At 46.1% G+C, this 25366-nt stretch overlaps 2 pseudogenes; both read left to right on the top strand.

Moving 5' to 3' along the window:
- Positions 1–23569: 23569 nt before the first annotated feature.
- Positions 23570–23688, top strand: LOC143958506 (5S ribosomal RNA; annotated as a pseudogene).
- Positions 23689–24717: 1029 nt separating this feature from the next.
- On the top strand, positions 24718–24826 carry LOC143958529 (5S ribosomal RNA; annotated as a pseudogene).
- The last annotated feature ends 540 nt before the right edge of the window (positions 24827–25366 follow it).

Raw genomic sequence — 25366 nt, 5'->3', positions numbered from 1 at the left:
AACTCAGCGGCCAAGTCGTCACGGACCTTTCTGTTGGCTGCCATTGGACGCGCCTTCCAAGTTGTGTCCGTGGCTTCCAGCAGAGAGTTTAACTCCCGCGTCCGCTGCTCGCTCGCTTCAAGCGAGAAGCGATCTGGATCAGGTGTCCCCTGACCGTCTCCTTGTGGACTTCCCACAAAGCGACCGAGGATTCAACTGAGCCCACGTTTTCCCCAAAATTTTGGATATGCGTTTGCACTTGGGTACAGGTATCCAGTGTAGTCAAAAGGGATTCATTAATCCGCCAGAGATAGGCCAGGCGGGATACCCCAGCTAGGGAAATCCCAAGGATCAGGGGGTCATGATCAGACCACGGAGAGGTAGAAATAAGAATGTTATGGGCCAGCGTTGGGGAGGAAAGTTGCAAGAAGACATGATCAATTCTACAGAAACTCTGAGGGTTAGAAAAGGTAAATTCCCGAGACCCTGGGTGATGCTCATGCCACACGTCCACCAAGCCATATGAAAGGAAAATATCGCACAGCGCTCGTTCTTGCGAGGCATCGTGGGATGGAGGCACTTCCCTGAGGCTACGCCTATCCAGGGTAGAGTTAAAAACTAAGTTTGAGTCTCCCATCATGATCAGCAGGCCTTTTTGATGTCTGGCTATTACCTGAAGCAGGTGCGAGAAACGCTGCTGGAATGAATTAGGGGCGTAATATCCAACCAAAGTGACCTCCTGATCCCATATGGTGCCTTGCAAGATTAGATATCTTCCCGTGGGGTCTGCTATCTTCCTAGAACAGTTAAATTGTAGGTTACGCTGGAAGGCCATCAGCACCCCTCTCTGTTTTTCAGAGGCGGAAGCCGTGAAGAACACTGGATAATGGGAAGACAAATAGGTGATGAGGCTTGGGAGAACCTGGTTTCCTGCAGACAGACCACGTCAATTGACTGGGATTTCAGATGACGAAAAACTTTTGACCTTTTTTAATAGGAGAAATCCATGAATATTCTGTGAAAATATTTTCAACATGTTCTGGGCCATATGGGGGCAGGAACAGACATCCTATAAATATATAACAACCGTCTAACTACGCGCCCACCCTGATCCCAAGGTGGGACACCTTGAGCCCGAGCAGAAGGGGGGGGGGGAAGGGGGAAGAGTAAAGAGGAAGAAGAGGAAAGAAAAGAAAAAACACAATAGTGGCACATAACAGTCATCACACTTGGGGAACTCCGTATCCTAGCTACAGGACACTCAGGGGGCTGGCTCTACCCCCAACCACACGACTTGTAAAAAAGTGAAACAATGTAACAGTAATAAGACCGCCCCTGTACGGGAGCTAAGTCCATCCCACAGAACCTACACCTAAAATTACAAAAATGGACATAATTAACTTAACCAGTAACATAAATGTTTTCCCCAACCGGTGTCCCTATACAGGGAAAACCGGGGGGAGAACAGAACCTCGGACCCCAACCATGGCCCTCCCCTCGTGGCGCCGCCGGACCACCAGGGGCCCCCAGGAGGGGTGGACCCCACCAGGCCCAGGCAGCACGCCAACGGGAAGCCATCAACACGGCCACCCCCCCAGGAGAAGGCCGGACCCAAAAGTCCATAACTCGCACCAGGGAAGAGGGGGAAGGTTCAGGAAGGGGAAAGGGGGCAAGGGAAGTAAGTGGGAGGAAAAAAGGGGGGAGGGTGCAGAGGGGTATAAGAGGAGGGGGGCCGGGAGGGAAAGGGAGGAGGCCCACTAGGTGGGAAGGGAGGGAATGGGGGGGGATAGGACAGGTGGGAAAACATGAGGGGGGGGGGAGGGAACAACTTAGGAGGGGAAAAGGACCAGGGACAGGAGGGGGAGAAGAATCGGCATACAAGACATTATTTGGATTCTAAAAGCAACCAATAGGCTGTAATGCATAACCCTGTATATTGTAATCCCCTGGTACTGTCCCAAAAAGTAGCTGCGTCCGCCCTGCTGGGGATACTGTCCTGGATAGCGAACAAAGAGAAAACATGTTCCTGGGAAGGGCCTGCGGATTGTCCGGGGAATCTAGCCGAAGGCAATCAGTCCCAGAGAGGCCAGGCACCGATCAAACACCAGGTCCCAGGAAACGGCAATCAAAAAGTTAGAATCCAAATGTAAAAACAAAGGTAGAAAAAAAAACTGAGCCAAAAACGGGGAGAGGGACATAGGTGAGGGTGACGGGGACTTGGGCCTAGCAAACCGGTGCAAGTTAAAAATCAGTCATAGGAACAGTACATCAGGGCCCCTGGGGGGGGGGGGCAGTTAGGCCAAAAAAGGAATAGTGGACAAGCTCACCCACTCGGTACTCATCCCGGGTCCGAGCGAGGGGATCGTAGGTGGCGGGGTGCCGGGCAGCGCCCGCTTCAGATTACGGGCCAGTTCCCAAACGCGACCCAATCGCCTAGAGGAGGGGCGAGGGTCCGGGACCTTATCCCCCGCTGGAGGGGGATGTTCGGAGGGGGAAGTAGGTGTAGGGCTTCGAAGATTGCCTCCACGGTGCGCACGGAGTAGCTCCTTCCCGGATGAGTGAATAGGAGGCGGAAAGGAAAACCCCAGGTGCACTTGATGTGGCGATCCAGCAGGGCTGAGGTGTATGGCTTCAGAAGACACCTTTTTTGAACCGTGGTAGGGGCTAAATCGGTAGAGTTGATATTTGTGGCCCATGAAGCACAGGTCAGGCCTGTCCCGGGCTGCCCTAAGCAGTGTTTCCTTAGTGCGGAAGTATGTGAACTTGACAATGTCCTGTGGCGGGCCTCCCTCTTTCCTAGGCCCCAGTGCCCAATGGATCCGGTCAAATTCCATGCACTCAATAGGGATGCCCGGTACTAGCTCTTGAAACTTTAGGAGAGCTGCATCCAGCTCCCTCCAGAGATCTTGCAGGTCCTGCTCATGGTGGTCTATCACTGTAGCCGCAGCCTCCATCCTGTCCTCCAGGGCATTCGTGCGGTTGCCCAGCTCACGGATCTCCTTGGTGAGATGGGTGACTAGATTAGTAGTGGCCGCCGACAGTTCCCCTGTAGCATATTCTTAAACCGAGCCAGCAGGGGTACTCGGGTACTCTGACGGGCTGGTGACGGGTTCTCTTTATTGGGGGGGGGTGTAAATCAGTGTGATTGGTGTACACTAGACGGTAACGAGATGTTACCACAATCGCCTCCTCACACACGATTAGTGTGTGTGAGGAGGAGAACCCGGTAACATCTCATTACTGCGGTTTGTTTACATTCTGTGACCGGCTGTGATTGGACACAGCCGAGCACGTGGTAAAGAGCCAATTTCATTGGCTCTTTACTGTGATCAGGGTTGGGCTGTCAGCCTGACAAGTCGCATCCCTGATCGCCGCTCTGCACGCGCCCTAGGCGTGTGCACGAGCGCTGTGAATGTGCACAGTACATGTGACTGGCTGTGATTGGACACGGCCGGTCACATCCATCGGGAGGAGGATGGGGATGGCAATTACACAGATCGGGGATGGGCTGTTTGAGGGACACGCCTCATCCACAATTGCTGCATTGTGGGCCCCCGGGGGCCCGCAGGAGCGTCAAAATACAGAAGACGTCATGACTCCCACCCAGGATGGGAGATCCATCTATGGGTGTCATTTGGCTATGGCCTGGTATTGAAGTGGTTAAAAAGGTATAAAAGCTGTCAAACTCTATGTGCCCACAAGCCAGAACCAAGCTTATCCAGCAGTGTATGGGGTAGAAAATATCGGCATGGGGCATGGCCTGGAGAGCAATGGAGTAGTATGCATGCAGTGAAAGCCCATACTCCTGCATTAATCCTGCTCGGTTTTGTCTGGCCTCCACAACACAGCAGTCCTGCCTTACCCTCTGTAGACCCTGGAACCTCTTAGTGTGGGGTGCCGTCCGTGGCAGCCGTTGCAGAGCTTACTCATCCCGCAACTGCCAGTAGTAAAGTCTGCAGCTCCGGCCTAGCACCCGGAGCAGGGCCACCTTGCTCCACCTGGAGACAGCCCCTGCAAGCTCTTCCGGCCTCCCTGACTGCCCTGAGCCCAGTATTCCCCCCTGCTACAGCCACCAGACCACCCGCGGCCGCTAATACAGCAATTTCTTGCCCTGCAATTGCCTGGGGGAAAGTCCGCGGCTCTGGCCCGGCTCCCGTATCGGCAGCCATCTTGCTCCACCCTGAAGCGGCATTAGATACTCCAGGACTCCTTGAGCCCAGTGTCCTCCTGACACAGCCACCAGACCCCACAGCTGGTCGACTGCTACATGCAGCCCCCAGTGTGATACTTCTAAACTGTGACAGGAGGGGGACATTGATGATCCTGCCTAGTAATCAGCAGCCATCTTGGTACACCCGGGGACACTCCAGATCACCCCCAAAAATATGTCTCCACCAAAAAAGCTTCAGAGGCTGCTGACAAGCTTGCAGAGTACCGCCGGCTCAAATACCAACAGGCTATCGGATATGGAGCACTCCATTGCAGCCACCAACAAAGTGCTTGATGCTATTGCCCTGTGTCAGAGCAAACTCACCACCAAAATAGGTCAAAATCGACTTATCCCTTATCTGGCAGGATCTCTCTACCCTGCATGACCATGTGGTGGAGACGGAGACCCATATCGGCAGAGGGGAAGACATCTTGCGCCGCCAGCTACAACAGATTAGCACAAAACAGGACAACATGGAGAATCGCCTTTGGAGATGCAATCTCCGCTTCATCAGCCTTCCTGAGAATGCTGAGGGCAACGACCTGGTGAGCTATCTTGAAAACCTCCTGACAAGCACCTTTGGCAGAGACTCATTCTCTGTAATGTTTGCAGTGGAAAGAGCCCATCGAATCCCTGCCAGTCCACCTCCCCAAGGAGCTCCACCGCATACCCTGATGTCGCAGACCTTGAAATTAAGAAATTTCGCCAAGATCCTCCGCCGGAGAAGGGAAATATCCCCCACCCCAATACACACATGTGGCCGACTTCACAGACTTCTTCAATGAGGTGCAATGGCAGCGGTTCAGGTTCCAAGATGTTGAGCGGCGTCTCTGCGTCATACACCTCAAATAAGCTATGCTGTATCTTGTGAAGCTTTGGGTAGTGTGTGATGGCCGAACCCACTTCTTTGAGGACCCCGAGATGGTGTCCACTTGGCTTGATCAGTGGGATTGTCGAGACTGAGTATACCACACTGACTACAAGCTGTGAGTACTTTTCTTTGCTCCCTCTGTGCCCGCAAAGCTGCCCATCTCCATGCTGATGCTTAGCCCTTCAGTGGGTACATTACATGTGCATGTCCTCAACCGGAGCAAGGGGACAGACCTGGAAATCACTTCCTGTAATACCCAGATCCTCATAGCATGCATGCCACCTCTGAGCGACCTTGCTGACTTATGATCCCCGTTCTCCCCACACCTGAGATGTCTGTGTGTGGAGGACAGCATATTGAACGTTGCTGAGATTCTCTACCTCAATTTACCTACTATGATGGCAGGTGGAGCCTCCCCCTGCAGAGCTGTAATGGTGCTACAGTTTTTTATGGCTCCTGCACCCCATGCACTTAAAGAAGTCGTGCCCCCCCAGCTCTTTGGGAACTTTTTTACCCAGTTTTGACTTTTTTTTTTTTTCTGTTCATCACGGGTATCTCTGCTCCCTTTCAATTAAGTTCCCTGCCTCCAATGGGTTCTACATGTTGGAAGTATAACATGTTTGTTTAAAAAAAAAAAATCCCTTTACAACCACTTTAAGTATAAACATTGTAATACTTTGTCAATCGAAATAAACTAGTGAAAAAAGTTTAAGCACTTGAACTCTAAACCTTCTTTTTAATATTTTTTTTATAATATTTTGGGGGTTTTAATTTTCTATTATATTATATTGAGAGAATCTTCATTTTGCAAAATTGTTGGAAAAAATTACAAATTTAAAAAACTCGACATGCCTCTTGCTACATACCTTGGAATGTCTACTTTCCAAAAAGGGGGCATTTGTACTTTCCTGGTTTGTTAGTGTCTCAGGAAATGAGATGGGCTAAAGGTACTTCAGATGTGGTGTTTTTTTTTTGCGCCAAGAGAAAAAAAAAACCCAGAGGTGATCAAATACCACCAGAATCTATTTTGTATGAAAAAACAAATTGATTTGGGTACAGTGTTGCATGACTAAGTAATTGCCATTCAAAGTGAGCACTGAAAGCTGAAAATTAGTCTGGGCAGGAGGGGTTTAAGTGAGCAAGTGGTTAAGGAACATGACGTACAGGGACACTAAAGTTCTTTCGCTTTTTTTTTTTCCCCCTTTTTTGTAAATATTTCCTTTCATTTGTTAACACTGAAGAAATGACACTTTACATTGTAGCAAAGTAGTGAGTGTACAGCTTGTATAACCACTTGACCACTGGGCACTTAAAGGGATTGTAAAGTGAAATAATTTTTTATTTTTTTTTAAATAACAAACATACTTCTACTGTGCAGCTTGTTTTGCACAGAGTGGCCCCGAACCTGCTCTTCTGGGGTCCCTCGGCGGCTGTCTCTGCTTCCTCCCTCAGATGCTTCTCATGTTCATGCGAGCTCCCTCTCATGGTGAGAAGCATCTGCGGGTGCGCTCTCTTGATACAGCTGACGGCTATAGCCGCTCGCTGTATCACGCGGCCCCGGCGCTCCGCGTCAGTGGATGTGATTGACAGCAGCGCGAGCCAATGGCTGCGCTGCTTTCCATCCACTCCAGCCAATCAGCGGCCAGGCTGAACGGTGGAAAGGACATCGGGGGACGAGCGCGGGACTTTTGAGGGGTGAGGTAAGTAAAACGGGGGGCTGGGGGCGCCAGGACTGTCAGATGTTTCACCTTAATGCATAGAATGCATTAAGGTGAAAAAACATTTACCTTTACAACCCCTTTAAACCCCCTTCCTAACCAGACCAATTTTCAGCTTTTGACCTGGCGCTCGCGGATATTCTTGGGTGCGCACCCCAGGGGGCGTACAGGAGCAAGATTCTGGGAGGATGTCCATGGACACCCTCCCAGAACAAGCAGACTGTGCTGCAGCTGTGTTTTAGCTATGGCTCGGTTGGCAAGTGGATAACAATGTAAATTTGATGCCCACACAGCCATTAAGTTTGCAGTTTGCTGTAGCCAAGCAGACTAAGGACATGTCCTGTGATCTGAGACCAAGATAAACTTATTTGGTTCAGATGGTGTCAAGCGCGTGTGTGACAGCAACCAGGTGAGGGAGTACAAATACAAGTGTGTCTTGCCTACAGTCAAGCATGGTGGTGGGGATGTCCTGGTCTTTGGCTGCACGAGTGCTGCTGGCATTGGGGCTACAGCTCATTGAGGGAAACTTGAATGCCAACATGTACTGTGACATATTGAAGCAGAGCATGATCCCCTCCCTTTGGAGACTGGGTCGCAGAGCAGTATCCCAACATAACGACCCCACTGCCTTGCTAAAGAAGCTGAGGGTAAAGTTGAAGGACTGGCCAAGCATGTCTACAGACCTAAACCCTATTGAGCATCTGTGGGGCATCCTCAAATCGAAGGAGTGCAAGGTCTCTAACATCTACCAGCTCTGTCATTGAAGAGTGGAAGAGGACTCCAGTGGCAACATGTGAAGAAGCTCTGGTGAACGCCATGCGCATAAGGGTTAAGGCAGTGCTGGAAAATGGTGGCCACACAAAATATTGACTCTTTGGGTCCAATTTAAAAATGTTCACTTAGCGGTGTGTGTGCATATGTATATTTTTATTTTTTATTTTTTGTTTAGGGCTGTGAAAATTAACCACTACAATACAGGGCACTTTCGCCCCCTTCCTTCCCATCCCAATTTTCAGCTTTCACCGCTCTTGCAATTTCAATGACAATTGCGCGGTCATGCTACATTGTACCCAAATTAAATTTTTATTATTTTGTTAGCACAAATAGAGCTTTATTTTGGTGGTATTTATTCACAACTTTTTTTTTTTGTGATATAAGCGCAAAAAAGGAAATTTGGAAAACAATATTTTCTTTTTTCTATTTAAAATCAAAAAATCAAATTTTGTCAAATTTAAGCCAAAATGTATTCTGCTACATGTTTTTGGTAAAATTCTGTTAAGTGTATAATAGGTTTGTGTGATCAGACATATGTACGCAAATGATCATGTACATATGTGTGCAGGTGATCATTGGGACATGTGATTTTAGTGGGACATATGTTTTTTTTATTTGAGGACATGTCTTTTTATTATTTGGGGACATGTGTGTTTACACTAGACTAGTGATTAGTGAGTAAACTGTAAAAACGTCTCATACTCACTGATCACCAGCCGGGTGCAGCGATCTGCTCTCCTTAGCGACTACTTCCGTGTGAGGAGAACCAATTGCCTAGGAACCGGCTGTTTTGATCACATGACGGCTGTGATTGGAGATGGCTGTCATGTGATCAGGAGGGCCAATCACAGAGCCCTCCTGCCGATCCGAGATGCGCCGTGTCCAGGTGACACGAGCACATCGGGATCGTGCCGCTGCGCTGGATCCCCCTCCTTCTGAAGGATGTTCCTGAACGTCCAGTCAGGAGGCGGCTCCCACCCGGCCGTATATGTACATTGGCCTGGTGGGAAGTAGTTAAAGTGGTTTGGTACCTAAAAATGAAAGTTCATGTTATTAAAATCAACAGATAGCATACTTACCTAAACGAACCCTGAAAAAAAAAATATTATTTACTTACCTTTTATTTCTGATGTTTCAGCTGACTTCCGGGTTGTCCTCCCGTGGGAGTAGGCGTGGCTATCGTCCTCGCAATGGTCCCTGGGAAATTTCCCAAGAATCCATGGGGGACAATGAAAGTTTTTCTTTCCTTGTCACTGCTCTCACTGAGCATGTGCAAGATGGAGCGGAGCATGCTGGGAGCCAGATGTCATCATATACCAGGAAGTAAATGCCTGTGGGCTTCAGACGCCCACAGTTAAAATGGAAAACGCCAGAGCAGGTTTTTATAAGTCATCCTGAGGAAAAGATTCGTCGCGCCGTGGGTCAAATAAACGCCGGATGTGGATGCCAATCGAAGGTAGCACTCGCCCACCAGTGAGACAGGTAAGAAAAAAATAAAAAAAGAGCGGAATCCCGCTTTAAAGATTAATTCTTCGATCAATCGTAATTTTTTTGACCGGGTCTTCAGGGAGATCTGGTGACGTCACTGGACTCTTCCCTTCCCCAAGTGCCTCCGTAGGGGCAGGGAAGGGGGGGGAGGAGTGCGGTGACATTGAAGTTTCTGGACGTTTAAGTTTCTGAACGTAACATGTATGGGGGACGAGCTACGCATGATGCCACCCGCTGCTGACCTACGGAATTAACACGATTGTCGGCTTTACATGCTGTGTTTTTATCATCTTTATGTGAGTAGTTTGTGTTTGAACACAAAAATTAAATCTTGTACTATAGCGGTGAGCACTTTGATCTTTTCTTTCTACCCATGACCTGAGATTGTGAGAATAGTTTATGGTCCGTGTTAACCCTTTTGATACCTGCATGCATGACCACCTGTTTGCCCAGGGGTCCATGCCATAAGGTGAGAGATTAGTTAGACCGGAGGTGGAGGGATTGTCAGGCTACTGTGGAGAAATAAATTCAAACTGTAGCACTGACTTAAGTATTTTTTTAAGTGTTTTGTGTGAAGTTAAGTCATGGATTGTGGAAACAAACTAGTGTCAGGTGATTGTATATAGTTTATACCACATTTAACACTGACTTATGCAGAGTTGCAATGCAAGGAGTTTTTAATCAGTAACAGTGTATGTATATCTATATATCTATATCTCTCTCTATATATCTCTCTCTCTCTCTCTCTCTCTCTCTATATATATATATATATATATATACATCTTCCCATCTTCCCATCTTCTTTTTATAACATGAAATGGGGCGGTTGGTTTTGAGACTCTGTAATATTGCCAACAACTTGTGAAGTTAGTGAGTCACTTGCATATCTCACCCAGGTGTGTGGAACTTCAGGTCTTGGCTTAGAATCTCTGAAGTAATTGAAAACAGGACTGAATATTTTTTTTTTTTATTTTTTTTTTTAGATGGGACAAATCACTACTAGGCACTTAAATTCAGAGGTTTGTGGCACTTGCAACCAATAAGTATCAGTGTGTGGGGAATGGTACGCAGTAAACTGTTCACAAAGGTGAACTTGGCTTTTAAGTTACTGCTTACAGTGGGGAGTACCTGTGCATCTTACACACGTGGTCTGTCCTGCAACCTCAGGCGCATCGGTGTTTACAAGTGTAAGCACTTGTATGTGTGAATTAAGTTCCTTTGGAGCATGAAAGCACCAGAACCATGTTGCTCTGTTTGTAGACTCTGATATGCTGAGTTTTTAATTGTGCTGGGCAGGATAGAATAAATCAGAATTTAGTCCTGCCCAGTTATATATGCCTGAAAAAGGAGTGTGGCTATCCAAACATCAATAGCACGCCGGCTCTGAAACGCATTGCATGTTAGTGACGTCACGGCCCACAGCCACTAGTGCACAATCTTTGTGGAATCTCTTAATGCTGCACCAGGTCAGCACTTTGAGGACTTGCTGTGACCTGCAGTTCCACGCCATCCGAATTATTTGTGCTGTATCCTCCAAGTCTGAAGAGGATTGACTGCAACTCGTAGTCCCACCTTATCAGCCCAGAGATGTGCCTGAATTTATCTGTTCTGTTCTATGTGAGTGGATATTTTTGTAATACAGATACATATTCAGAGGCACCCCTCTCCTTGGTTTTATTTTTTTCCCTTGGCTTCGCCAGCACTTCTGGTCCTCGTGACAGCCCTGACGGGCTTGCCTATTTTATTTATTTTCTCCCCTGTATTTACTATTGGACCATTATGGACTACATATTGCCATTTTGAGGTATCTGAGCATTGCACCTTTTTTTTTTTGTCAAACAGTTATATATGTTGACCAGTGTGAACAGGGAGAGTCCCTCCCTCCCCAGATCCCTGCTCTCTGAAGTAATTAATTTACATATGTAAGAAAGAACCCCTTTCATAATAATCTCCCACAGACCTTCCTCTGTCATCTTTCAGTAAGTCACTCTTTGGCATGTCGCTAGATCCACTTCTCTTTTTAAAGCTAATAGTGTTCCCTTTGATTTATAAAGGGAAACACCATCTCAAAATGAGTTTCTCTTTAATATCCATAACAGACCCTGGTTCAGAATGAGGGCATGCTAGGATTTTAAAAGGGAACTCTGGCCAAAATTAACCACTTGACCACTGGGCACTTAAACACCCTTAATAACCAGACCAATTTTCAGCTTTCGGTGCTCTCGCATTTTGAATGACAATTATTCAGTCATGCAACACTGGACCTATATGAAATTTTTGTCCTTTTTTTCACACAAATAGAGCTTTCTTTTGGTGGTATTTAATCACCGCTGGGTTTTTTATTTTTTGTGCTATAAAAGAAAAAATACCGAAAATTCTGTAAAAAAAACAAATTTTTCTTTGTTTCGGTTAGAAAATTTAGTAGATTAGTAATTTTTTCTTCATAAATTTTGGCCAAAATTTATACCACTACATATCTTTGGTAAAAATAAGTACAAATTTGTGGATATTATTTGGTCTTTGTGAAAGTTATAGAGTCCACAAGCTATGGTGCCAATATCTGAAAATTGATCACACCTGAAGTACTGACGGCCTATTTCAATTCTTGAGACCCTAACATGCCAGAAAAGTACAAATACCCCCCAAATGACCCCTTTTTGGAAAGAAGACATTCCAAGGTATTTAGTAAGAGGCATGATGAGTTTTTTGAAGTTGTCATTTTTTCCCACGATTCTTTGCAAAATCAAGATTCTTTTTACTTTTTTTTTTTTTTTCACAAAATTGTCATATTATCAGGTTATTTCTCACACACAGCATATGCATACCACAAATTACACCCCAAAACACATTCTGCTATTACTCCCGAGTATGGTGATACCACATGTGTGAGACTTTTACACAGCGTGGCCACATACAGAGGCCCAACATGCATGGAGCCCATCAGGTGTTCTGGAGCACCCAGGACAATTCTGACATTTCTCTCCTACATGTAAAAATCATCATTTATTTGCTAGAAAATTACATAGAACTCCAAAACATTATATATGTTTTTTTAGCAAACACCCTGGAGAATACAATGGTGGTCTTTGCAACTTTTTATCTCGCACGGTATTTGCGCAGTAATTTTTCGAATGCTTTTTTTTGGAAAAAAAACAGTTTTGTGCTTAAAAAAAAAAAACACAGTAAAGTTAGCCCAATTTTTGCATAATGTGAAAGATGAAGTTACGCTGAGTAAATAGATACCTAATATGTCACTCTTCAAAATTGCACACGCTCGTGGAATGGCGGCAAACGTCGCTACTTAAAAATCCCCATAGGCGATGATTTAATTTTTTTTTACTGGTTATATGTTTTGAGTTACAGAGGAGGTCTAGGGCTAGAATTATTTCTCTCGCTCTAACGTTCGCAGCGATACCTCACATGTGTGGTTTGAACACCGTTTTCATATGTGGGCGGGACTTACGTATGCGTTCGCTTCTGCATGCGAGCACATGGGGACAGGGGCGCTTTAAAAAAAAACATTTTTTTTTATTGTTCATTTTACTTTATTTATTTTAGTTTGACATTTTTTTCCCCAAAAATAATTTTTTTGATCACTTTTATTCCTATTACAAGGAATGTAAACATCCCTTGTAATAGGAATATGGCATGACAGGTCCTCTTTACAGTGAGATGTGGGGTCAATAAGACCCCACATCTCACCTCTAAGCTGGGAAGCCTGAAAAAAAAAAAAAGATTCTGGCTTTGATCGTATTAGCGATTCGGTAGAAGCACCGGAGGGCGGAGGGCGGCGGGAGATGTCTATGGCTGGGTATTGCAGGGTATCACCGACTATGGCTGGGTATCTCAGAGCATGGCGTTGCAGAGTACTGCGTTGCAGAGCATTGCAGGGTATTGGCGGGTGTTGCAGAGCATTGCAGAGTGTTGCAGGGTATTGGCGGGTGTTGCAGAGCATTGCAGAGTGTTGCAGGGTATCGGCGGGGGTTGCAGAGCATTGCAGAGTGTTGCAGGGTATTGGCGGGTGTTGCAGAGTGTTGCAGGGTATTGCGGAGTGTTGCAGAGTGTTGCAGAGTGTTGCAGAGTGTTGCAGAGTGTTGCAGGGTATTGCAGAGTGTTGCAGAGTGTTTCAGGGTATTGCGGAGTGTTGCAAGGTGTTGCGGAGTGTTGCAGGGTATTGCGGAGTGTTGCAGGGTATTGCGGAGTGTTGCAGGGCATTGCGGAGTGTTGCAGGGCATTGCGGAGTGTTGCAGGGCATTGCAGAGTGTTGCAGGGCATTGCAGAGTGTTGCAGGGCATTGCAGAGTAATGCAGAGTATTTGCAGGGAATTGAGGGGTTAATTTTCGGTGAGCAGCGATGTGGGCACTGCAGATGCAGCCCACATCGCTGCTGACACCGATCTCTTCCCCCTCCGCTGTACCGATCGGTACAGAGAGGGGGAGGGAGGAACCGGCGTCATAACATGACGCCGGCTTGTTTACAAGTGATCACTCCGTCATTTGACGGAGCGATCACGTGGTAAACGGTCGCGATGAGCGGCCGTTTACCGTGATTCGTGATGCGCCGGGTCCACTGGACCCAGCGGTCACGGATGCTCTCGTGTGCGCGCCCCAGGGGGCGCGCGAGAGCAGAATTCTGGGAGGCCATTAATTAACGGCCTCTCAGAGTTAAACAACCGCCCTGAAGCCGTTAATCGGCAATGGGCAGTTGTTAAGTGGTTAAACGCTGTGTAGCGTTTCCCTTTTATAATGACAGACCCTCTTCCAGGAATAGGGTCAGCTATGATTATGAAAGGCAACTTCATTGCAAAAATGTAAAACCCTGTAGGGTTTCCCTTTACATACATTATGAACCCCTATTCTTTAAATGCCTGTTACATTAAACATTCCATACCAGACCTTCATTCGGGATTGCATGCCATGAATAGAAGCTGCAAAACTGCTCCAAAAGTAATGTGTGTGTGGTTTTCTCTCCAATATCCATACCAGACCTTTATCCAGGAATATGGTCAGCTTCATCAAAGCCAACTGAGATTGCCTTTTAATATCGCAATCCTAATCCTTGATTGACATCTGCTGATTCTAAAGAGTCACTCCACTGCAAAACTAAAGTGTAGTGGTCTCCTTTATATCCATTTGAGACTCTAATGCTAGATGAGGGTCTAGTATGGATATTAAAGTGGAACATCGGAGCTTACAAAAAAAAAAATTGGTGGGTTCCCCTTTAATACCTGACCCTCATCTAGTATTATGGTCTGATTATTAAAGGGCACTCCATTGCAAAAATTAAAAGCATCGTGGGTATCTTCAACTTTAATGCCAGGGACCCCCATATACTACCTAATAAAAATTTGAACCCCCTGATTGCCCCTAGTTAACCCTTTCACCAGTGATCACCGTGTAAGTGTTACGGGTGACTCTGGTTAGTTTGCTTTTTATAGCATCAGGGCACCCACCATTTATTACCCAATAAAGGTTTAACCCCCTGATCGCGGGTGATATCAATTAGGTTTTAGGGTGAGGGTCTGCGTCGCCCCAGGCAGCGCTAGGTTAGTGACAGTACCGCTAACACCCACGTTTTGATAGCGTTTTACATTTAAATCCGGAAGGCAGTGCTTGGTTTTCGGGGTCCCGTACGTGGCTAGGCTCCCAAAAAGTCCCCCACATGTGGTATCCCCGTACTCGGGAGAAGCATCAGAATTAATTTTGTTGTGTAATTTCACTTATGCCCATAGCATGTGTGAACAATATATCATTTAGTGACAACTTTGTGCAAAAAAAAAAAATTTTTTTTTAATATTCCTGCAACTTGTGGCAAAAGGAGCCGCAATACAGTATTTATATAATCTGATTGTGGGGTGCATTGTGGTCGGAGCCTTTGTGGTTCCCTTCTTTCCTCCCCCTAATTGTTCTCGTCATCTTACAGGCCAACCATCCTCTGCCCCACTATCTCCCCTTTTACCATCCCCTCCGTGTTTGATGGGTCACATCTGCTCTAAGTGGCATTTTTCCATCAGTGGTAGTTCTGGCTGTTGGCCACTAGGGGGTGTGGGTGTGCACCTTGGTGATGGCCAAGTCAGCCACACACCTGTCTGGGGTGTGTATATAGAGCAGCCCTGTCTAGCTCTACAAGAGGGTATCCTTCACAGGCAGTCAGTTGTCTTGGGGCTGTCTGTTGCTTTCAGCTGCTTACAAATTTTCTGCAGATCAAGGTGTGTATTCCCTTCATCTACTATGAGGACTATCTTAGCTACTTTGTTGCTTCTTGGACTTGTTCTTACCAATTCCTAGATTGCTACAATATCAGTTTGTTTACCTTTCAGATCCAGTCATTGGATACATGTTTTAGGCCCCTTTCACACATGTGGACAGTACGTCCATATTTCATCCATCCTTTTGCGGATAAAATACGGACATACATGCATTCCTATGGGATAGCGGGTGTCTGTGGTTGAACATCCGCAGACACCCGATATAGTCCGCCTCAGCCATTGTCCGATTCTGCAGACGGAAGAAAATACTATTTTTCTATCCGTCTGCAGAGCGGATCGGATGAACATGGACAGATGGTCCGTGTTCATCCGATCCCCCATAGAGGAGAACTGAGAGCTGACAGGGCGGTACCTGCACAGTGTGCGGGGAGCGCCCTGTTATCCGCCGGCTCAGCAGGGACAAACGGAGCAATCCCCGCTGAGCAAGCCGATCATCAAGCGGCTCACCTCTCCCGGTTGCGGCAACACCAGCTCCGCATAGAAGACAGTGAAAACCGGAGCCGCAGGAATAACATCCGGCTGCAGGTTTTTTAATATGTTGTTGGCGTCGACAACCTGTTTTATTTTTCTGCTCATTTGCATAGGTGACCATCTTGGCGTTTGTCAAGAGGTTTGAGAGTGGCCAGCAAGATCGCCTACGGTCATGTCACCCTGAATGTCCCTAGACCTAAGTGCAGCGTTTGATACAGTAGATCACAATACTCTACTCGTCCGACTCACAGAAGTAGCCGGAGTCCAAGACATAGATCTCCAATGTTTCGCGTCCTTGCTAGGAAATCGGTCACAGACAGTGAAACTAGTAAAATTCCTCTCCGAAACTCAGGCAGTCACCTGCGGAGTCCCTCAAGGCTCTCCTTTGTCACCCGTTCTTTTCAACATTTACATTCACCCACTCCTTCAAATCATCAGATGCTCAGATCTTTGCTTCCACTCTTATGCTGACGACACGCAACTTTATTTCCGGATCAATGGAAAAAAAGATCACCAACAACAACTTGAAAACTGTCACCGCCTATTACTGTCACAAGGGATGTTTACATTCCTTGTGACAGCAATAAAAGTGATCACATTTTTTATTTTATTTTTAAAAACAATTTAGTCATTTTAAAATAAATAAAAAAATAATAAAACATTTTATTAAAGCGCCCGCCGTCCCCGCGAGCTCGCGAAGCAAAGAAAACGCATACGGAAGTCGTGCCCGCGTATGTAAACGGTGTTCAAATCACACATGTGAGGTATCGCCACGATCGTCAGAGCGAGAGCAATAATTCTAGCACTAGACCTCCTCTGAAACGCTAACATGGTAACCGTAAAAAATGTTTAAAGCGTCGCCTATTGAGATTTTTAGGTACCGTACTTTGTCGTCAATCCACAAGTGCGTGCAATTATAAAGTGTGACATGTTTGGTATCTATTCACTCGGCGTAACATTATCTTTCACATTATGCAAAAAAAAAAAATGGGATAATTTTACTGTTTTTTTTTTTTATTCATGAAAGTGTCCCTTTTCCCAAAAAGTTGCATTTAAAACACCGCTGCGCGAATACCGTGTGACATAAAATATTGCAACAATCGCCATTTTATTCTATAGAGTCTCTGTTAAAAAAAAATATATATATAATGTTTGGGGTTCCAAGTAATTTTCTAGCAAAAAATATGGATTTTAACTTGTAAACACCAAATGCCAAAAATAGGCTTAGTCATGAAAGGGTTAAGCCAGGTTTAACCATGAAGTAAGCATTTTAGGTTAACAGTAAAAAAAATGTATATCGTGCCATGGTTTCGATTGTGTATTTTTAACCCAAACCTCAGATTTCATTATCTCTGGATAAGTAAGCATAATGCCATTGTAAATTTTCTCTTTTTCATGACTGTTTGATAAGCCATGAAATCTTCAAGCAAGATGGGAAGCTATGATCTCTCAAAGCAAGATGGGAAGCCAGGCACACTCCAAGCAAGACGGAATCCCTTTTCTGCTTCTGCAGCATTAGCAGATGGTGGGTACCTACATAAAAATCATGGATGATGATAAAATAAATTTCCTGACGCCTTCATGGCAGCACACACTGGGTTGTGACTCCGCCCCCACAACCTGACAGGATTGGATTAACCCCTTCCCGCCGAGCGTACGCAGATCTGCGTACTCGGCTTCCGGGGGGTATACCGGGATGATGCCCGCACCTGCAGGCATCATCCCGGTACCGTTTTTTGCAGCAGGCGATTGGCTTTCCAGCCATAACAACCGATGCGGCTAAAAGCCGCTCGGCTGTTATGCCGGAGGAGCGGGAGGGGACGTCCCCCCCTCCCGCCGCCTCTCGCCGCTGTTACCGGTGCTCCCGCTCGATCGGGAGCACCGATTCCCTGTCCGACGCCTCCGGCTGCTGCGGAGGAACTGGAACGAAGCCGTAATCGGCTTCGTTCCAGTCTCCTCATCGTAAACACGGAAGCGACGTCATGACGTCACTTCCCGTTTACTCGGCTGCCAATGGCGCCGGTTTTAAAAAAATATCCGGTATTCAGAATCGCCGTTTTCGGCGATCTGAATACATTGAAGTGTAAAGGAGGGGTGGGGGGTCTTTTAGACCCCCGATCCCTCCATAAAGAGTACCTGTCACCACCTATTACTGTCACAAGGGATGTTTACATTCCTTGTGACAGCAATAAAAGTGATCAAATTATTATTTTTTTTTTTAAACAATTTAGTCGTTTTAAAATAAATAAAATAAATAAAAAAATAAAAAAAAAATTTTCAAAGCGCCCGCCGTCTCCGCGAGCTCGCGAAGCAAAGAAAACGCATACGGAAGTCGCGCCCGCGTATGTAAACGGTGTTCAAATCACACATGTGAGGTATCGCCGCGATCGTCAGAGCGAGAGCAATAATTCTAGCAGTAGACCTCCTCTGTAACGCTAACCTGGTAACCGTAAAAATTTTTTAAAGCGTCGCCTATTGAGATTTTTAGGTACCGTACTTTGTCGTCAATCTACAAGTGCGCGCAGTTATAAAGTGTGACATGTTTGGTATCTATTTACTCGGCGTAACATTATCTTTCACATTACGCAAAAAAATTGGGCTAATTTTACTGTTTTGTTTTTTTTTTATTCATGAAAGTGTCCCTTTTCCCAAAAAGTTGCGTTTAAAACACCACTGCGCAAATACCGTGTGACATAAAATATTGCAACAATCGCCGTTTTATTCTCTAGAGCCTCTGCTAAAAAAATATATATAATGTTTGGGGGTTCCAAGTAATTTTCTAGCAAAAAATATGGATTTTAACTTGTAAACACCAAATTCCAAAAATAGGCTTAGTCATGAAAGGGTTAACTATAAATTTGAAGGGGAGACACCCTGCTGCATTCTCTTTTTTATCCTCACCTGACAGGTTGGACGGACGGAGTTTTCCTGTTACAGATAAATAAGCCTCTACCGCATTCGCCCCAGCAGGTTCAAGCCTCTCCTGTTTGGAAGTCCCTCCTGTACAGTCTCTAAAGGAGCTTCTATGGAGGGAACCCCCGCTCTGGCGGTCTCAAGGGGCTACTGGATTTCTGGCATTACCAAAGCTTTAAAGAAGCTTTTTTACCTTTGCAGTGGACTCCCCTTCTTCCTTTGCCTATTAATTCCTCTTATTTAAATAATATCCATCTTTTATTCCTATAGTAAGTGGTGGTTTATATTCCCTTTTTTTCTCTACCTTTGGGATTGCTGTCTCTTGTAGTCCCCTGTCATGGCCGCCGTTTGTTTCTCCTTCAGTGGTGTTTTCTCTATGCTGTAATTTCAGTCTAGATGGCGCCGTTCGGCCACTCTTTTTTTTTCCCCCTATGTTTTCAATGTGTGTTCCCTTATCCAAAATGGCGCCGGAACACTCGGGACGCTTCTGTGCATGCGCAGAGCATCAATTAGCCGCCACAATGGTGCTATTTTCAAATACAGAGCTGTATTTCTCTGTGATTCTTCTGTGCAATCTGCAAAACTTAAGGAAGGTTGCTGCCTCTGCATGTAGATCACTCTGCAGTCTCCAGGTAAGTCCCTGTGGGACTCCTATATATATTATTATATATATTATTATATATATTATTATTATTGTTATTATATTGTTTCTTGCAAATAAACTTTGTTAATAAATAATATATATATTTATATATATATATATTTAAGTGAATTGTGTGTGTGTATGTGTATGTGTATGTATATATGTGTGTGTGTGTGTATATGTATATATGTACACATTATTTCTCTCTATATCTCAGACTGTCCTTCACCCCTTTTTTTTCTATGGAGTCCACTGCCCACGCAGACCACCATCAGCAAGTTAGGTAAGAGGCTTTACCGGGCAAGGTAAGTATTGAAGGGGAGAAAAAAAGAGTGCCAGACGTTAAATGCTGCATTTTTTTGGCAGCCCGTCTAGATCAAGAGGCGCAAGTTCCAGCCATGGGAGAAGGTCTAGCCATACGTCTAGCAGGATGTCCCGCAGGAGCCGCTCAAGATCTCCTTCATGGCACTGAAGACACAGCCACTCACAACATAGCTACTCATGCCACAGTCGATCAAGTCGCAGGAGATCTCCTTCCTCACAATGTCAAAGCCGCCACACCCAACCTGCAGCAAACGCTTGCTGGGTATGCGGCGCTCCGGCACTGCCAGATAACTAACAGATAATAAAGCCTATCGCAGACGCAAGAATTGCTACAGACCTCATAAGAGAATCAGTGCGGGAGTCCATACTGGAAACAACAACACCAGCATTAGATAGAGCTGCTCCCAGTACATCTTCAGCAGACCCCCATCTCACTCAAGCATCACAATCTTCCTCTGAAGATGAGGGTCAGGAGATGTCAGTGGGCTTTGATTTTTCCCTGGTGGAACCCTTTGCAAAGGGCGTTAAAGAAGCAATCGGCTGGCAAGATGATGCGGCGGAACCTCAGAAAATACGGAAATATTTTCCAAACCTAAAAAGAGATCCGTTATCCTTCCCATTTATAGTGGAGCTGGAGGATCTCATTAAAGACGAGTGGGAGAGGTCTGACAAAAGATCTAGTCTTACAAACAGATTAGCCAAGATGTACCCTTTAAAAGAGTCAAAAGTGAAGCCTTTAATTAATGCTCCCATCATCGATTCCTCATTAATGTGCCTCACCCGCCACGTCACACTACCAATCGAGGATGCTGTTTCCTTTCGGGATGTGCTCGACCGAAAGATGGACCTAGAATTGAAGAAGGCATATTCCATGGCTGGGGGAGCCTGTAGACCAGCAATTACCACAGCAGCAGTGGCCACAGCCATCTCAGGATGGGCATCTAAAATAGAAAAAGACCTACAGGATGGCATTGAAATGGGAAAGATTATTTCCTCTCTGCAAGAAGTCAAGCTAGCAGAGGCATCAGTAGATATTATAAGATCTTCAGCCAAGGCTATGCTGGCCTCCGTAACAGCTCAAACCGTGGATGGCCGATACAGCATCAAAAATAAATTGGTGCAGAATTCCATATGATGGCGCAAATCTGTTCGGTGCCAAGTTAGACTCTGCCATATCCAAGGTAACAGGAGGGAAGTCAGGCCTGATCCCCTCCGACAGGAGACCCAAGACACAGAAAGGACCTGTTTACAGACGTAATCTTCCGGACAAATATAGAGAGTCCAGGTCCTACTCTCCTGGTAGGGAATTTAGAAGGGACTGGAAAAACACAAAACCTTCTTTTCAAAGGATACAGAAATCTAAGGCCACCCCGGCAGGGGAACAGAAGGAACTTCACCAAGATCTGGTCAGACCATATAAAGGATTTATGGACATTGTCCACAATCCGATTCGGACACAGGTGGAAATTCAAAAACAGACTCCCACCAAATCATTTCCAGGCAACCAGAGTACCATCCTCAGTACCCCAAAGGATTCTGCTAGTAAAGTACGTAGCAGAATTGAAACAAAAGGGAGCGATCCTGGAGGTCCCATCATGCCAAAAGGGAAGAGGGTTCTACTCTTCCTTGTTTCTGCTAAAAGACAGGGGATTTGGATCCTGTATTAGACCTCAAGATGCTCAACAAGGATATCAAAGTGGAGGCTTTCAAAATGGAAAACTTTCAATCCATACTTCTAGCAATAAATCTGGGCGATTGGATGCTTTCAATAGATTTATCGGACGCTTATCTGCATATACCAATTCATCCGGCCTTTCAAAAGTTTCTCCGGTTAGCCATAAACCAACATCATTTCCAATTCCAGTGCCTCCCATTCGGCATCTCTTCGGCACCCAGGACATTTACAAAAGTATTGTTACCGTTGGTGGCTTTCCTCAGAGAAAAGGGATTACGCGTCCACCATTATCTGGACGACATCCTACTTTTAGCAAAGGATCAAGAGACGTTGATTCATCACCGAGAGATCCTCCTTACAACCCTCCAGAAGTGGGTGGATAATCAATTGGGAAAAGAGCTGTCTGCGACCCACACAAAATATGATATTTTTAGGGGCAGATCTAAACACCAAAACAAACAAGATACAGCTCCCACAAGAGAAGATCCGGCCTCTGATACAGAAAATGTAGAAGCTGCTATCAAGGAATCACTTACCAGCCAGAGCCTGTCTGAGTGTACTAGGGTCCATGTCCGCAACCATACCCATGGTGCGATGGGCACAGTGACACATGAGAACCTTACAGAACTCATTCCTCAGGCAGTGGGATGGAGTCTCAATGCGTCAGCCCATCTTCATCTCCAGATCGGTGAAGCAATCAATATGGTGGTAGACGCGCCCGAGCAATCTCAGGAAATACAAACCGATAGTCCCTCCAGACCCGGAAGTAGTCACTTCGGATGCCTGCCAGAGCGGTTGGGGGGCCCACTATCAAGACCAGGCAGCCCAGGGCCAGTGGCATATTCAGTCTCAAGGTTTGGTCTCAAACATTTTAGAGCTCAGGGAAGCCGTTTATGCCTTAAGGGCATTTGCACCATTTCTGACGGACAAGAATGTGCTCATTCGAATGGACAACCAAGTAGCAGTGTCTTATGTTCAGAAGCAAGGGGGTACCAGGAGTGCCACCTTGATGGAAGAAGTTCGGCCCATCTTGGAATGGGCTCAGATACATCTAACAAGTTTAAAAGCAGTGTATGTCCCAGCGGCACAGAACATACTACCCGACTGCCTGAGTCGAGAAACGCTATCCAACAACGAGTGGTGGTTGAACCCTCGGACTTTCTCCCTCCTTACGGAAATCTGGGGAACGCCGGAAGTAGATTTAGCAGCCACTCCGACGAATACCAAGTGCCACAGATTCCTGTCAAGAGGTTCATTCCCATCGGTGGAGGGAGTGGACTGTCTAGTTCACCCATGGAACTTCAAGTTGGGGTATATATTCCCTCCAACTCCGTTAATTGTGAGGTTCCTATCCAGGCTTAGGAGATCCTCGGTGACGGTATTTACGATTATTCCACTGTGGCCGAGGAGGCCGTGGTTCACGACTCTTACAGCTCAGCCTTCAACCTCCAGTTCCTCTCCCAATAACTCCGAATCTTCTGTCTCAAGGTAAATTTTTACATCCTGCATCAGAGAAATTGCACCCGATGGCCTGGAGATTGAGAGGGCTAGACTAAGAGCGCAAGGCTGTTCTCATGAAGTCAACCCTGATGCAAGCCAGGAAAGCCACTACCAATACCATCTATTCAAAGGTTTGGGGAAGATTCTGCTTCATGGCACAACAGAAAGGATGGAATTCCCTTTCTCCGCAACCCTCTCAGGTCCTGGAATTCCTCCAGTCGGGGGTCAACAAGGGTCTAAGCTTAAGTACCCTAAAGGTTCAGGTATCAGCTCTGTCAGCTAAAACAGATACTAAGTGGGCATTCCACCCATTGGTAATCCAATTTACAGAGCCTATCTAAACATTAAACCCCCCAGGAGGCCAGTCTTTCCATTATGGGATCTTTCAATAGTTCTCCATGCTTTCGCTTCTCCTCCGTTTGTTTCTTTTTTTTTGTTGTTGACTTGTTTTTTTTCCCTTGTTACCCAAGGTGACCATCTTGGCGTTTCTCAAGAGGGTTGAGGGTGCCGAAAGAGATTTAATATGGCCACATCACCCTGAAAGTGCCTGATCTTGTCTGATCTCAGAGGCTGAGCAGCGTCTGCCCTGGTTAGTAACAAATGTGAGACCTCCTGGCAATAACCAGTCCCATTTGCTTCTTTTTTTTTTTTTGGCGTTTACTTGTTTTTTTCCCTACTTTCCCTAGGTGACCATCTTGGTGCTTGTCAAGAGGGTTGAGGGTGCCCAAAGGTATTGCTTATGGCCACGACACCCTGAACACACCCGATCTCGTTTGATCTCAGAAGCTAAGCAGGGTTGGGCCTGGTTAGTACCTGAGTGGAAGACCGCCTGGGAATACAAGGTGCCGTCATTTTTTATTTTTTTGCCGTTTGTTTGACTTGTTTTTTTCCCTTGTTTCTCAAGGTGACCATCTTGGCGTTTGTCAAAGAGGGTTGGGGATACCCAAAGAGATTGCCTACAGCCATATCACTGTGAAAGCGCCCAATCTCGTCTGATCTCGGAGGCTAAGCAGCGTCGGGCCTAGTGACCATCTTTGCATTTGTCAAGAGGGATGAGGGTGCCCAAAGAGATTGCCTATGGGCAGGGTATGGCCTGGTTAGTACCTGGATGGGAGACAGCCTGGGAATACAAGGTGCTGTAGGCTTCCTTTTTTTTTTTTGCGGGGGGGGGGGGGCCTTGACTTATTTTTTTCCCTTGTTTCCCATGTTTATTATCTTGGCATTTGTCAAGATGGTTGAGGGCACCCAAAGAGATTTCCTATGGCCACATCACCTTGAAAGCGACCAATCTCGTCTAATCTTGGAGGCTAAGCAGGCTCAGACCTGGTTAGTACCTGGATGGGAGACTGCCTGGGAATACCAGGTAGCATAGGCTTCTTTTATTTTTATTTTTTTTGGCGTTTACTTATTTTTCCTTGTTTTCCATGGTGACTATCTTGGCATTTGTGAAGGAGGTTTAGGGTGCCCAAAGAGATTGTCTATGGCCTCATCACCCTGAAAGCTCAAAATCTCGTCTTATCTCGGAGGCTAAGCAGGGTCGGGCCTGATTAGCATCTGGAGGGGAGACCGCCTGGGAATACCAGGAGCTGCAGTCTCCTTTTTTTTTTTTTTTGCGTTAGACTTGTTTTTTTCCCTTGTGACCATCTTGGCATTTGTCAAGAGGGTTGACGGTGCCCAAAGAGATTGCCTGAGGCCACATCACCCTCAAAGCCCTAATCTCATCTGATCTCAGAGGCTAAACAGGGTCAGCCCTGGTCAGTACCTGGATGGGAGACCGCCTGAGAATAGCATGTGCTGTAGGCATCTTTTTTTTTTTTTTGCCTTGTTTCCCAAGATGACCATCTTGGCGTTTGTCAAGAGGGTGGAGTGTGCCCAAAGAGATTGCCTACAGCCACATCACCCTGAAAGCACCTGATCTTGGAAGCTAAGCAGAGTCGGGCCTGGTTAGTACCTGCATGGGAGACCGTCTGGGAATACCAGGTGCTGTAGGTTTTTTTTTTTTGGAGTTGACCTGTTTTTTATTTCTGGTTTCCCAAGATGACCTTCTTGGCATTTCTCAAGAGGGTTTTGGGTGCCAGAAGAGATTGCCTATGGCCACTCCACTCTGAAAGCACCCGATCTCATCTGGTCTTGAAGGCTAAGCAGAGATGGGCCTGCTTAGTACCTGGATGGGAGACCGCCTTTTTTTGTGGTTCCCCAAGGTACCACAAAATCTTGGCATTTCTCAAGAGGGTATTCCCAGGCGGTCTCCCATCTAGGTACTAACCAGGCCCGCCCCTGCTTAGTATCAGATGCTTTCAGGGTGATCTTGCCATAGGCACTCACTTTTGGCACCCTCAACCCTCTTGACAAACACCAAGATGGTCACCTTGGGAAACAAGGGAAAAAAAGAAGTCAACTATGCCATATTAGCACCTCAAGAAATGAGATAGGCAGTCATAAACTAAAAGATGCGTAAATTCCAGAAAATGTACCATTGTTTTCAGACGCTATAACATTTGCGCAAACCAATTAATATACGCTTATTACATT

The sequence above is a fragment of the Lithobates pipiens genome, unplaced genomic scaffold, assembly GCF_037356315.1.
Source record: "Lithobates pipiens isolate NorthernLeopardFrog02 unplaced genomic scaffold, aLitPip1_a1.2 Scaffold_61, whole genome shotgun sequence".
In the NCBI taxonomy this organism is placed as follows: domain Eukaryota; kingdom Metazoa; phylum Chordata; class Amphibia; order Anura; family Ranidae; genus Lithobates; species Lithobates pipiens.
The sequence above is the reverse complement of the archived record's forward strand: the minus strand, read 5'-3'. Positions and strand labels throughout refer to the sequence as shown.